We start from the raw sequence: 6,000 nt of genomic DNA on the forward strand, positions 1-6,000 counted from the left end.
ACAAGCAGACAGACAGAGAGAGAAAGAGAGGGGTAAATGATGAAGACCATCATCATTTTCCCAAACCCCTACATTGAACGGAGCATTCAACAACCAGCGGAGAAAGCAACTGTTGGTTTTTGTTCGCTATCGTTGGGAATCAGTTTTTTATGTATACATTGTATTTGATGGCTTTTTTCTGTAAAACAGGGAGTGGCTTTGTTTTAGATATTTAATACAATTAAGATATAACAAAGACTAGAATCAGTTAGCCAAAACCAATTAGGGATATATATGTTAATGGGCCCTGGACCACTACATGTATGAAAAGGTGGGCCTTGAGGTGAAAAAGGTTGAGAACCCCTGTTCTACGCGACCCACAAATGGGGACCCCTAAATTGGGACAAAGTCATAGAGTCTGTAGCACAGCTGCAGATTCTTGTTTTAATCCTCAATTTACCATAACGTTTGGCAGTGCAACACTAACCTGCTTTTGTTCCCTTTTAATATCTGGATGGAGTTCTTAAGAAAGATGCACAACACAACAGACACAACAGAATGAATAATCAATTCAAACAAAGAAATATTGCTCTAAGGCAACATAATCGGAACCTTATCGATTGATACGTGCCTTTGGATGGTTTTATTTACATCAGAATTCAAGGTCTCTGGTTGAGGGAGATGGTGGCAGATCTTCCGTTTACATAAACATAACACGTCCAAATCAATAGACGACATAGTGTTCAGTGAAAACTCCCGGCAACATCATTAAAAAGACCATTGCTGAGCTGTGTATGACTCAGTGGGCTCCTGGCTGTGCTGTCAGAGTAAATGGGCCAAGCAGCGATGCGATGTAATCTAGATGGAAATTTGATCGGCCCTGTGACAGTTTGCTCAGGTGCTGACTGGCTCAGTAATTACTGCCATGCTTAGCATAATCTGAGGTCTAGATTTGTGTCCTATCCCCGGCTGTACGGCAAATGTATTCACTGGCAAACGGTTTTACAATCACCTAGAAATGAACAAAACAGTTGTCAGTTTTTCCTAACCACATTTACTGACCTTGCCAGTGACACAGAAATCTGATCTTTAAAGAAAGAAATGGAGCTGATGGAATTGACTCAACACTTAATTTGTGAAGGGTTTGCTTCCTCATGCAGGCCCCATATAACAGTGTAAGGTCCTGTCCCAATTCACCCCTTAGCCAGAATGTATCTCTGTTTGATTTGTGCGTGGCCGTGAAGGGGTAGTGTTCCATTTCTCTATGTGATGTAGGGGCAGTGGCCATCTAGCCCTTCAATCACCCATTCAACCATAGTGTATTCAGGACCTCCATGAAAATGAAGGGGTAGACGAAAATTCCTGAATACTTTATGAACGGACGAAGCGAATCAACATGGCGGCTGCTGCGGTTAAAATGCTCAGAAACGTAAGTACGAAATCTCACAAAATAACAATGAATTTTTCTTTTTTAATCCAGCAATATATTTTACTTGAATCCAGAGCAAATGAAATTATAATTGAATCGCTCTGCCAAGCTTTTCAAAAAAATCTTTGCTCACGCCTCCAAAAAAAGTATGTAAAACTGTTGTTACTTCTGTGGCCCATATATGAAGTTTGAAAAATTGTCAAGCCGCACATTTTGCAAACTTCCTCTCTCATGTCCTAATTTTTTTGATTGCGGGACAGAAGTTTCTAATAACAGGACTAACGTAACATTGAAATAGATCAATAGATCAATCTGTCCTGTCTGTCCTGCAAAGTGGTCAGATGTGTCACTACTATAATGTTGGTTGATAACGGTTGTTAATATAATAACGTTAGTTGATATTGTTTGACTACTATTATAATGTTGGTTGGCTGCTGATGACTTAGCAAGTGGTGCCCCAATTCCTAGGGGAAGATTTTGTAGCCCTCTCCCTTGTGGCTCTGTTTGAAGGGGGACACGACCCAGCAAGGGCCACTTCATATCTAGGGGTAGGACTAAGGGAGAAGGAATTGGGACAGGCCCCAAAGTCTTCTTCTACAAAGATAGTATCACTAAGTAGATGACTGATTGAAACTAAAGGGATCAAAGTGTTTTAATTTGACTGAGAACAAATTTTGCACGAAAGCAGTTGAGGTTTTTCGGCCAGACTAAATATCATGAGACCTCAGAGCTCTGGGTCTGGGGTCAAGAGGAATGTGTCGGAGTGATGCTGGAGGAGATTCAGACCAAACTTAAAGCAGAAATGAAATCAGCCTGTCTCTCTCTCGATACGTTTCCCTGCTGCCTCTGATGAGTGACAGCTTGCTGAGAATAGTTACACTGAGAGTAGAAGGGAAGTTGTTGTATTGTTTTGAAAGTTAATTATTTTTCTCCGTCAATTTTTGCCAACGGTGGTGAATCATAAAGATCGAGCACACCTTCGCTTCCTGTAAACTATTCAACCTAACTACATGTTCCAGAGTCATCCCCTCATCGCTGTTCATGCTGTGTGATTTCGATTTTTGACCCTATTGACCGAGACATATCTGTGGCAGACAGTGGTGACTTTTTTCTCAGTGATACATTAGCATTGATGGCAATATTCCAAGTATTAGACATTATTTTGATTATGAATATTCAGTGGTGGAGGAAGTACAAATAAGGATCTATCTATATCACTTGTCCTTTTTGAAGGTCGCAGGTGGAGCAGGAGCCAATCCCAGGTGACATTGGGCAAGAGGCGGGGTTCACCTTGGACAGGTCCAATTAACCTAAGTGCAGCTTATTCCCTAATGTAACAGACTACTACATCATTATTATGCCTTTACTGTATATTTGTTTAATATAAGAATAATTCCAACTCTGTCATATTAATAGTCTTGGCCAGTGTCTCTTCTGTTTCTATTTCAGGTGCTTCTTCTTCTTCACCCCTGATACTGCTGCTGCAGGAGGCGGGGTCTAATATTACCCACCTTTTCTGATTGGATCAGTAAATCAATTCCACTCTAATTACTGATTACTTTTAAACAATATGATCATGTATTGCAATGCATTGTAAAAATGTAGTGGTGTAGAAAGTAGAGCTATTCACTAATATATGTAGTAGAGAAAAGTAAAAAAAATTTAAAATAAATATGTATCTACTTAAGTAAAGAACAGATGTACTTAGGTACATTAATGAAGTAACTGTACTTTGTTACATTCCGCCACTGAGAATATTCCAGTCACAGTTCCACTTAGTTGTAACCACCGTATGTCGAAATGCTAAGAAAACTCTAATAGGATATTATAATGTGATTAAAGCATTTACATGTCTACATAATGTGACTCCACATGAGTTAATTCGATTTATGATCATTAGCATCAAGACCTCATTGAGTCAAGGTCATCAGAAATTGCTGTTTACATGTCTCATGCAGACTATTGTCTTAATACCAGAATATTGCTGTCCATGTAATCATCGTGACTGCTTCCCTCCAATTCAGCAAGTGCCTCACAATGGAATCTGTTTACAACACTGTATGATAGATTATGTAATCTCTCTCCTGGGATGCAGGGGGAATATTAAGCTCTTTAACTCACCTTGTCAGATTCGTGTTGGTAGAAGGCTGCCTGCACACTGCTGGGTATCGCTTTAGTTTTCCTTCCCGCTGGGTTTGAATATAATCAGAGGACTTAGCAGCAACCTGTGAAGACATTAGGTGGATCGTTTCAAAGTATTAGAGCTCAGGGAGTCTAATAGTTTATCAGTTAGTAAAGTGAAGACGTACATTTTCTTGTACACTACCAAAGAGGCTGTTCCTCCCACCTCATGATGCCTACTGGGTTTTCAAATATAGCGAGTTCAGGAAGCTTCAAGCTTCAGGAAAGTCCTAAGGCAGTCGTCAAAAAATCGTTGTCATCCCACTGTTTCTCTGCCAAGCTCCTTTTCCTTGCTAAATGACACACGGCATCACTGGAGTACACCGAACGCACAGATGTAGCAATAATTGAGGACACCGAGGTCATGTTTTTAGTGTTTTTTTCAGGAAATGTACGTAGGTGTTTTAACAGCCTAAAAGTGGAGGTGTTTGCAAAAATGATGCTGCCTCAGCAACATTGTTCCCTATTAACATGGAGTGACCTCCAACACCCCCCCCCCCCCCCCCCCAGACCTACTTGTGCTATGCTGTGCTTGAAGAAATGCACCCTTCTTATGAGGACTTCAGATTGTGAAAACTGCAAGAGCCTCCCTCTTTCATGGGACAGAGCAACCCCGTTCAGAGAAAAGACAGATGAGATCATAACCCCATACATATTAACCTGTCAGATGAACTAGTACGTTATGAGCCCTTAAACTGATATATATTACCTTGCATTGTTACCTCCGCCAAGGAGGTTATACTGTCACCCCTATCCATGTGTTAGTTGGTTGTTGAGTGGATGGCTCATACCAGAATCCATTCAATTTTGGTGCAGATCCAGATCAGGGGGCAGAAATTGTTTTAAATATCTTTCTTTAACATTGCGAAATAAGGCACTTTTCAACATTTTCATTGATTTCACAGAGAATAATTAATGGATCCTGTTGGAGAATATCAGGCACATTCAGGGAACTGATATCTGTGAGCTTGTGTCATTTGTGCAGCTTGACAGAATTTAAGTTGGGCCTTGGCAGAGGTGAGCGCTTCACTGAGTGCCCTCTAGTTTTTCCACTGTGTTTCATATTGTGAGGGACTTTAGTGAAATTCTCTTTATGAAAAAACTCAGGCATGTGTAGAGTGCTAATATCTATGACCAGGTGAAATTTGGTGTAAATCTGGATCATAATCCAGACTTTGTAAATCCCAAAAATATTTTGGATCTTTATTTAGCCACCGTGCAGTGACAAATATTCCCTACAACTATGTAAGAGAATGGATATTTTGCCTGTGTTCAGGGTGAGCAGTTTGCAGAACATGTCTGCATGATGTATGTATCTGATCTCAGTATCAATAATGGTGGAGGACGAGTGCCTCTCTAGTTTGGACAGTTTTTACATTTAGATTTAATTAAAAGGACAAAGGAGAGAAAGAGACATATGATTCAACTGATTCAGTTGATAGAGATGCATGTTGTAGTTTAAACAGACTATTCTAGTCTAAATCAGTCAGTTTTACCTTTCTGTAATATTACAAGCTTTAAAGACCATGAAGAGTGTGTTTGACAGGAAATTCCATCTCCACCAGCAACAGTAATACATGGTTATTTACAAATAAATCCCAGCTTTCATTGTCATGGCCAGCACAAACAAATAATAAAAGAAATCACAGTGAAGCTACTGTTTTACGTATATAATCAGGAAAGGAGGTGACTGAGCTGACCTGAACTCAGAGCTGTAGAGTGCTTCATTTCAATCAATCAATCAAATTGTATTTGTATAGCCCTTATTCACAATCACAATGTGTCTCATAGGGCTTTAACAAGGTGTGACATCCTCTGCCCTTAACCCTCAACAAGAGAAAGGGAAAAGCTACAAAAAACAACCCTTTGAACAGGGTAAAAAGAAGGTAGAAACCTCAGAGAGAGCCACATGTGAGGATCCCTCTCCCAGGACGGACAGAAGTGCAATAGATGCCACGTGTAATGGATAATATCAGAAAGATAAGGGTATTTACAGCCTTGATTAGAATAAACACTTTGTAGCATAATGGAAGGTCAATGAATTGATGGATTATTGTCAGTAATGGTCGAGTATCTGAGGAGACATATTATATATCAAGCAGTCTTGTTGTAATCATAGTCCACGATCAGGATCCACCATCACGAGCGGATGCCACTATAGTCCACAGTCATTGTCCACTGATATGAGCATGACATTCATTTGTGTTGATGAATTGTTCATCCTACAGAATTTATTTAACATGACGTGTTGAGATCACATTACTAGGGGTGAATGGAGATAATTAGAAATTGTATTACATTTTCATTTCATTCAACGTTTACCACCAGGGGCGAGATTTGAGGTCATGGTTGTCCTCAAAACACACCACATTTCTCACAGCCACTGGCATATGACGGTGCTGACAATACAC

Source organism: Hippoglossus hippoglossus, chromosome 5, assembly GCF_009819705.1.
Source record: "Hippoglossus hippoglossus isolate fHipHip1 chromosome 5, fHipHip1.pri, whole genome shotgun sequence".
Taxonomy (NCBI): Eukaryota; Metazoa; Chordata; class Actinopteri; order Pleuronectiformes; family Pleuronectidae; genus Hippoglossus; species Hippoglossus hippoglossus.